The sequence below is a fragment of the Cavia porcellus genome, unplaced genomic scaffold, assembly GCF_034190915.1.
Source record: "Cavia porcellus strain 051 isolate PalLab524CR breed Dunkin Hartley unplaced genomic scaffold, mCavPor4.1 scaffold_5, whole genome shotgun sequence".
NCBI lineage: Eukaryota > Metazoa > Chordata > Mammalia > Rodentia > Caviidae > Cavia > Cavia porcellus.
In genome coordinates, this window is record NW_026947488.1 from 416,611 (window position 1) to 426,074 (window position 9,464).

The 9,464-nt window shown below is 44.3% G+C and overlaps 1 long non-coding RNA gene across 1 annotated transcript; it reads right to left on the bottom strand.

The window, feature by feature from the left end:
• Positions 1 to 7,349: 7,349 nt before the first annotated feature.
• LOC134475855 (uncharacterized) lies at positions 7,350 to 9,048 on the bottom strand. Its single transcript, XR_010047184.1, has 2 exons — positions 8,844 to 9,048; positions 7,350 to 8,235 (listed from the first exon to the last, which is right to left on the bottom strand). It is a non-coding gene; the product is annotated as an uncharacterized LOC134475855 (long non-coding RNA).
• Positions 9,049 to 9,464: the final 416 nt, after the last annotated feature.

Consider the following 9,464-nt stretch of genomic DNA (forward strand, 5'->3'; position numbering starts at 1 on the left):
TACTTTTATTTATCAAAGTTTGATAAAAAAAAAAAAAACTGACTGAGTTACATTTTACACAGTAAGATTAGGTGAGCTTTGTCCAAAAAGGCTGTTTCAAATTCATCTGTAAAAATAATAAAAGATTTATCATTTAGCCTCCAACGAATAAAAAAGGAATAATACCATACTACAAATAATGATAAATAACTTTACACAAAAGTCCAGGTGACATAAGACTACTGTACTATCCCAATACATTTTCTTTGTGTTTACAATACATCTGCTTGTTAGTACTGTAGAAGAAAAAATGAATCAGTCCACATTCTGTAGTAGAATCAGGTTGTGAGGATGATCATACTTCTCACAATGAAAACACAAAATGATGTCTCACATAGCTAAGAGACTTGTCAACATAATGACAAGCTTGGGGTAAAAGAAAAGTGACAGAGTACTATATTACTTTTTTATACTGTTTTTGAGACAGAGCCTTGGCATGCACTTCAGCTGCCCTTGAGCTCACCACGTAGCCCAGGCTGGCCTTGCATTCAATGGTGATCCTCCTGCCTCAGCCTCCCACCATGCCTGGTTAAAACTGACTGATTGACTGTCCCAGAATCAAAGAATCAAGAGCATTACCATTAACTAAGCAGAAAATTGTGGTTTAGTTTTTCCAGAACTATTTAAATATAATTGTTACCATGTGACAAGTTAATTCTACTTTGTGAGTTAGAAAAATAAAGTCTACAGCAGGAAACTGCAGTAATCAGGATGGGGGGCACCCAGTAGAGCTCAGTCACAAAGTGCTCACCTAGCATGTGTGAGGTAATAGATTCAACCTCCTGGGAAAATAACTGAATAAAGCTAGGCAGAATGTCACACACTTGTAATGCAGCTCAGGAAGCTGAGGCAGGAGGATTGCAAATTCAAGGCCAGCTTGGACTACACGGTATGATCTTATTTTCAACCCCCCCCCAAACACCCAAAAAAGCAAGATATATAACACTATGCATAGCCAGGTTTGGTGGAACAGGCCTGTAATCCCAGCATGCAGGAGACTGAGGCAGGAAGATTTCCATGAATTCAAGGCCACCTGGACTACCTAGCAAGACCCTGGCTCAAAACAGCATTTTCTTTTTGTTATTGTTTGGTGGTACTTTAGTTAGAGCTCAGGGCCTTGCACATGCTAGGAAAGCACCCTACCACTGAGGTGCCTCCCCAGCCAGGGCAGCAGGGCATGGTGGTGCACACCTGTATGTCAGCACTCTGGGAAGCTGAGGCAGGAGGACCTTAAGTCTGAGCCTGGCATGGACAGCTTAGTGACTTTATTAGTCCTTGTCTCAAAATCAAATACACCACAACAAATATACCACAATTTAACTTGAGATTACCACAACAAAAACATCTACAAGGACTGGGGATGTGGTTTCAGTACAAAGGCCCTGCATTCAATCTGCAGGACAGGGGAGAAAAAAGAGCTCAACTAGACACATATGAAAAGTAATTATGCATGTAGGAAAAAATAGCTTATTTATTGATGCAAAGTTCTGAATAGAAATGAAAATTCTATAATCAGCTAGAAAATTACTTATGGAAACTGATGCTCATAGTACTTTTCAATTAATGTTAAAAAGATCAGCTCCTTGATTTATGTTCCTGACTTGCAAATTTTACTGGTGGAATGTTGCAAAACAAATCCTGGAAGTCTGCATGATGGTGCATGCCTGTAATCCATTGCTTAGAGGAGCTGGTAAATTTGAGCTTACCTGGGCAACTTCGGGACTCGGCAAGACCTTGTCTCAAAATCAAAAAGTCTGGGAATGTAGCGTAGTGTCAAGGCCCTCAGTACCAGAAAAAATAGGAAGGAAAAAGAAAATAAAGAACAACAACAACAACAAAAACACTTATATTCTTATGTATTCCAATAATTTGTGTCTCTGAAATCAGGTTCCCCAGATTCAGATCTTTATCACTTACAAAATCTATTAACCTCAGATTTAGGATTCTTAACCACTCCGTGCCTCAATGTCCCCATCTATAAAATGAAGAAAATCATGTATTTGCCTGATGTACTCCCTTTTATTCTGAATTAAAAGAGATAAAATAACTCGGTATGTATAACACAGAATCATCTGTGTGTAAAAGAGAAAATACTTATGTACTTCTTTCCTAGATATGTATCAATTATTTTTGGAAGAATAAAATACTATAAAAATTGATTGCTGCTGGAGAAGAAAATTGAATGGCTGGGATTTAAAATAGAGGGAAATGGTTCATTGTATATTCTGTTCCCCGAGGTTTTAAACGTAAGAATGTAATTCTTATTTGGTTTTTTGTTGTTGGTTTGGTTTGGATTTGCAGTACTGGGGACTGAGTGCACTGCCTTCACACTGAGCTACAACCACAGCCTCTTGTCCATTTTTTAAATTTTGAAACGGAGTCCCATTAAGTCACTAAGATTCCCAGGTTGGGCTCAAACTTGCCAGCATGCTTTGTTTCCCAGAATGCTGCCATCACAGGGGTGCACCACCATAGCCAGCTATACTTTCTATTTGTCTTAGCACTTTCCAGAGAAACATAATGAATACGAGATCTGTAGATATACAGAAGGAGAGTTATAATGAGGGTTCAGCTCCCCTGATAGTGCAGGCTGAGAAGCCAGAGGCCCAGGACAGCTGGTGTGCCATTCAGTCCGGTGGGAAAGCCTGAGATCCAGGGTTGCTGCTGGCCGAGGGCAGGAGAAGACAGAGGTGCAGCTCCAAAAGAGGAAGCTCCTTTGCCCTTTCTCTGCCTTTCTGTTGGATTCAGGCCAACAGCAGCCTGGATGACGCCCACCCATGATGGTGAGGTGGCCCTCAGTCTACCTACGAAAATACTAATTTCTCCTGGCAGTCCTTGCACAGGCACCGCCACAAACACTCTTTCACCAGCTACCTGGCAATCTCTTAGCTGAATCAAGCTGACCTGTGAGATTAGCCACCACACTAATCCTCCCCCCAAAAAACATGAAAAATTTTTTAAATTCCCGTTCCCTTCCTGTACTCACACAAGATACCTAAATCAGTTCTCTGGTCCTGTTGCACCCACTGGCCATAAATTCTCAGACAAAGGCTCCCAGCTTGACTGCTCAGGCTCCCTGTGACCCAAGCTGAACCTGCCCATCCTACATTCTTCCAAAACCCTGCCTCCTTCCTCGCCATCTCTAGGCAAACCTCATTGTTCCTTATTTTCCACAGTGACCACAATTTATTCCCACTTTAGAACTAGGTAAACTTAGAGTGAATCAACTTATTTGTAGCTCCTCCTCTCTACCTTCCTCCACACCTCATTTTCTCTGATTGCTGTCAGCAAACACCAGATCTTCTCCCTGACCCTCGCAGAGCTTGATTATCAACCAAGCAGGGCTTGCATTGGAGTCCTGCTGCCTTAACCTAGACCTGCATCTCTCAAAGGGAAGAAGAGTTGAATGGGTCCAAAACTCCTTGGAAGCTGGGCATGGTGGTGCATGCTTGTAATCCCAGAACTCGACAGACTAGGGCAGAAGGATCATTGTGAGTTCAAGGCTAGCCTAGACTACATAAGTGAGCTCAAGGTCAGCCAGAACTGCACAGAGAGATCATGTCTCATAAGGACAACAAAACCAGTCAAAACTCCTTGAGCAAGTGGCTTTCTTTCTCCAAAGGGAAAAATAAATCCATAAATTCAGGAAGTGGAACTTCCCTATCTTCTACTCCCACACAGGGCCTGACCTCTGCCCAAGGGAAAAGCCATAATGAGACACTATCAGGCAGATAAAAGAATCCTCCCTGGGCTGACATATCACATGGCTGAAGATGGGAAAGGCCTCTTCTGCATCCCATATCTACAATCTTACCTTGGAGAAGATCCAAGGCCAAATGCCAGGCTCAGACCAGCTTAATTCGTTTCCTTCGCCTACTGACACCCCTTGAGCCCTACCACTTCTAAGTGTTTCCAATGGGGAACTCTTAAAGCCCTGTCCCTCTCAGTGCAAAGCCCCTGCTCCCAGCAGCTCAAGTCCCTTCCCCAAAAGTAACCAGTGTGAACAATTTGATCTTCCCTGAGACAATCTATATCTCTACTAATGAGGTACGTCCTCTAACAAGGCCTGTACCAATCTGACTCCACCATGAGGAACCTGCCTGCTCCCTGACTCCTAGCACAGCATTCAAGAAAGATCATCCCAGGAAACCACAGGTACTCAAGCCCTTCCATATGTTGCCCAATGAGTAGCCCAGCTTGAACAATCTGTAAAGAATCCCACAGAACCTACAGAAAAATGTAAGCTTCACAAACACAAGCTTTCTTATACAGCTTTGTCCAACACCAGGACAATTTCCCATCTTGAAACAAGAGCTCCCTAAATTGCTTGGAAATCAGCCATAATCTTTCAACCACAATTACCCACAGCAGTGACAAAACCCCAAAGAAGAACTAGCTTCAAACTGCATCTGATGCCTCAAATTACAGAAAGTATAAAGTTGAGCAACAGAAAGAGTGAATTGCTAATAGTGACCCAGGTGATGCCACTTTCCCCAAAGTAGCCCATGAAGCTGCGCAATGGGTGGTGAATTCCCATAATCTCAGCTACTTCCCGGGACAGATACAGGCGGATTTTGAGTTCCAGACTAATCTGGGCAATAGAACAAGACCTCCATCTCCTCCCTCCACAGAATGACAGCTTGAGGATGTGCATGTGTCTGTATGTACCTGTTTGAACATTTACGTGGAAGAATGATTGTGCATGTTTGTATTTCTGTATTTGTATATATAAATGGCTGTGTTTGTGTGTGTGTGTGTGTCTGTGTGTGTGTGTGTGTCTGTGTGTGTACACGTGTATCTGAAGAGGCTGAGGCAAGGCAAAATGGTTGGACCAGGGACACAGAGAAGTATCTTTGGCTCTCTGAGCCCAGGAGTGGCTCAGCTGGCACTTACCTCAGCCCCTCCCCTGCTGGCCATATGTCCTCCAGATTGAGAGCCGCCTTAGACTGTTCGATGGCCTTCTATGTGTGGTCCCCAGCCCCCTCCCTCAGATGGTGAACACCTGGCCTCTGCATTGCATCCGCCTAGAGCAAGAGTGTCCTGGGAAAGGCCATATGCCTGATAAGTGAAAGGTAAAGGCCATGGACCAGACTCCAAAGGGAAGATACATGGATCTGTAGCTGAGCTCCCAAAGATTGGGGGAGTGATGGGATGACTCCTGAACTTATCAAAACCCTAACCCTAAACCTAACTTCAACTTAGAATTAGCCCTAACCACAGCCCTAGCTATAGACATATCCGTAAATGTAACCATAAAGCTACCTGTAAATTTAACCCTAAATAAACACTTATCCTTAATTGTATCAGTCGCCCTAAATCTAATAGTAACCCTAAGGGTAACCTTAGGCCTAGCTCCTACCCTAGCCCTACCACTAGTCCTAATCCTAAATGTAACATTAACCTTAAACCTAACCATGGGGAAACCTAGTCCTTGTCCTAATGCTAATCCTAGTCCTGACATGAACCTCGACTTCTATACTGAACCTAACCTGAAACCTAACTCTAACACAAAACAACTCCAGCACTAACCCTCAACTGGTGGATCCCTGCCTTTAACCCTAAAACTTCTGAAACCTCAGGCCTTTTCCTTGCCCTAGCGTATACCCTTGTGCTTCCCGTATCCCTAGCCCTATTCTTAATGTTACTCCTGAAAATTACATATAACCATAAAATTAATTCTATCATGCACACTGGTGAACCTGATTTTATCCTAAACCTGGTGCTGGAATAGCCCTATCCTTTTCCCTACACCAATCCCTAACTCTGTTAACCTAATCCTAACCCTAACCCTAAACATAAACCTAACCATCAGTGAACCTGAGAGACACGGGGTCATGGTTGTTAGGGCTTGAATCTAGATGGCTTCTAAAAGTCTCATGCAGTCATATGTGGAGGATTTCAGAGGAGGCTGGATCTAGCCCAGTGGTAGCAAACCTAACTCATATGTGTTGTTTTTCTTTCACAATGAAAGGTATTAATGTATGAATTGTTTTTTCTAAACTAAAACCTCAGTGTTCGGGTTTAATTGCAGAGTGGGAACTTTGAAACAAATGAGTGAATGGGTTTTGGGTTACACTTTGGGCAAGCATCTCTAAAAGATTTACCATCACTGACCTCCGGTGTACGATTCTGGCATTAAGTGTGTGGCACTGAATTAGTGCCCTAATTAGTTTATCATAATTTTGGCTGTGGATGATGGGAAGGTTCAATGCAGCTGTTTGCAGCCTGGATGGGGTGTGAAAGGGAAGGGAGGCTGCTGCTGCTGTTTGCTTGCTGCTTACTGCCTGCTTCCATGCCATGGACTGTTCTCCTCTGTGATGGCCCCTCTGTCATTGCAGCGTGCCTTGGGGCCAGCTGATTATGGACCAAAAGCCCTACAAACTATGAGCTTCCAACTTAAGGCTGCTGGATATTTTGACTCAGCAACCATAAAAGTAACTAAGGGAAGGGTGTGTGTGGATGTTTTGCAGAAACCCAGTAGTGAATTGAAAGGAAGGCGTTCTGCACCACGGAGTTTGGAAGACAATGATTTATTATGCTGGCAGGCTGGTAGGCATCAGTTCCCAATCACCAGCCCTGACTGAGAGTCAAGCAGGAATTTATATACATTTTGTAAGCAGGAAGTACAAAGCTGATAGGAGGTTATCATGTAATTAGTTACATGCACTAAGTCATACATTGTCAGGCAGTACTAACCAAAGGACGTTGTTATGAGGCAGGGACATTGTGGGAAAGGAGGTGTGAGCAGAGTGCACAGAGTTCAGGGTGTCTTTGACTGGGTTATTTGTCCCGGGTAGAAAGTCTGTGAAGCACATTAAAGAAACAAGCTATATTTTTAGGTGAGAAAATATAGTCCTTGCAGCTGGCAGTAGGACAGGCTAACATGACCCAGGCTATCTATGAAAAGCAGCTGTACATAGATGGGCAAGACTGACCAGGTTCAGCAGTCTAATTATGTGACAGGCACGGTGAGCACATCTTGTCTCAACACAGTAATAGCCTGCTAATTGATTTTTAAAATGTCTTGCTATAAAATTACCATTATAGACAGGTGGGGAAGACTATCAGGGGTAATATCCTGCCTGGATCACTCCTGCTGATATTCACTTGCTTACAGTCGTGATCCTGGGCCGACTTCAGAGTCAGAGTGCTGTTTAGAAAGGAATATCGGAGGGGCGAGTCAGCCTCCTGTAGGAATCACCCAGGGGCAAGGCTTCTAACTGAAATGTTTCTCAAAAATCACAAGTAGTTATCACAAACATACTGCTATTCACTGGAGCATAAGAAACAATAAGGAAATTCAGCAGAGATAGGTATTTCATAAAGTTTTTATTAGGTACATACACTTTTACAAAATATTGGGTTTGAATGTGTTACTTTCATCCATGCATGTTAAATATTTTGATGATATCTAACCCCACAATTACCCTTCATTTTATTTTCTTCTCTCCCCTAGTCCCATGCTGTTGTCTAATCAGGCTCCCCTCCCTTTATGAATATTGCTAAATTTAAATTAACACAGAGCACATTTCACAAAGTGGCAAGGAGAAGAGGGTACTGTGCTATATTAATACATGAAATGTAAAACTATAAGGAAACTATTGAGAGTTAATAATAATAAAATACAAAAGTAAAGGTAACAAATATAGGCCTGGGAAAATGGGAATCAAGGAGACTTGATCTTGTGTATAGTTTTCTGTCATTTTGACTACTGTACACACATGAACACAATCTTGCCGTAATAAGGAAAGTACTAAAAAAAAAAGAACAACAACAAAAAAGCCCAAGTGAGGTCAAGCCATGGCGAGCCTGGAATGATCCAATGATCTACATTTCTTTAATGTAAAATCAGGCTATGCAACTTTTGTTTAATGCCGCTACCTAGGTTTGTAGCTGCAAATTAACTGACAGCAAAATAAACTTTTGTTTAATGCCGCTACCTAGGTTTGTAGCTGCAAATTAACTGACAGCAAAATTGCTTACAGGGAGGTTCACAAGATAGAATATCACACGAGACACAAACATGTGAGTGGAAATAGGCAGATGTCCACAAGCATCTTGGTGAAGGATGGTCTCTCAAATCACTCTGTTCCTGATTTGTCCCCAGTCCTTGTGACAGAATTCACAGGGTCCATCCAGGGTCTTCTTAAGCCTCTCTAGCACACCAGCTTTCATGTTGGACCCTGTAGTCATCCCCTAATGCAGAGAACAAAGATGTGCATGCAACTACCCATAGAATAATTACAAAAACAGTACCAAAAATTCTTACCACTAGGGGGCAAGATCGCCAAACCCAGTCCAGGAGCATGGGACTAGAGAGGGAGCTCTGCAGGATCTGACAGGAAGAACTGGCCCAAGGTCAGCAACCTCAGGGACTGCACCCCATGTTCCCTCCCCATTAGATTGGGCTGCAGTCTATGGCCCACTGTGGTAAGATGCCCTTGGAGCACACATGGCACTGACTGTCCTTGTGATCTCAGAGCGGCATCCAGGCAACAGGCACGGAAGATGCCACTCAGCCCTGCTGCAAGAGAGCAGACACTTTTTACAATGCCTTCTGCTGTGGGGAGGGGGACAGTGGGCTGGAATCGCAGGGCTCCCTGATCCCCACACTTCACAGCTTCTGCTGCTGGGGACCCTGGCCCAGCCCACTGAAGGCACATGTGGTCCCAGAGAGCTGTAGGCAGCAATGTTCCAGTTCCTCCAGCTGTTCCTTGAGCTCCATCTTCTGCATGACTGCCAAATGGAGCCAGAAGACCCCCTCCCACCTCCTCTCCCCAGCCCAGCAGGGCAGACGCACTCACCATCAGCTTTGCCATGGCCTGCTTTCGAGCCTGGTGGCTTTCCCCAGACAGGCAGTCATCCTCTCTACTGGAGCCAGCACCTCTTCAGCCTCACCCTTGGTCAGGGTTGCCAGGCAAGCCAGGCACTGGCACGGCTGCTTCTGTTCCCTCAGCTGCCGATGCTGTCAAGTGAGTGCTTCGTGGGCACTGGAGAAATCTTCATTAATAATGCTGCCTGAAGGAAGCAGAGTGTGATTTTGTGGGAGGACTGCTCAAGACAAGCTGGAGCAAAGGGCACAAAGAAGCTCCCTGTCTGTGCCAGCATCTGTTGTTCCAAAGGGGATGGTGTCTGATTGCTGCCTCCCAGGGAAGGCATGGGGTCCAGGGAAATCAGAGGGTGGGGAAGGCCAAGGTATTGGGGTGTCCAAAGGGACCGTAAAGGGAAGCAGGGAAGGTAGCACAGAGAAAAGACAAAGACCAGTGCAGCTCACCCTGGCCTCTAGGCTGTCCCAGGCATGGTCACACTGGTCCACGTTGAACATTCCTGTCCTCTTTGTCCCCTTCATCTTCTATTGGGAGCTGCCAGAGTGATCTATGGTCAACCCCACAACAGAAGTACCAGACCCTCTCTACTTTGACCCT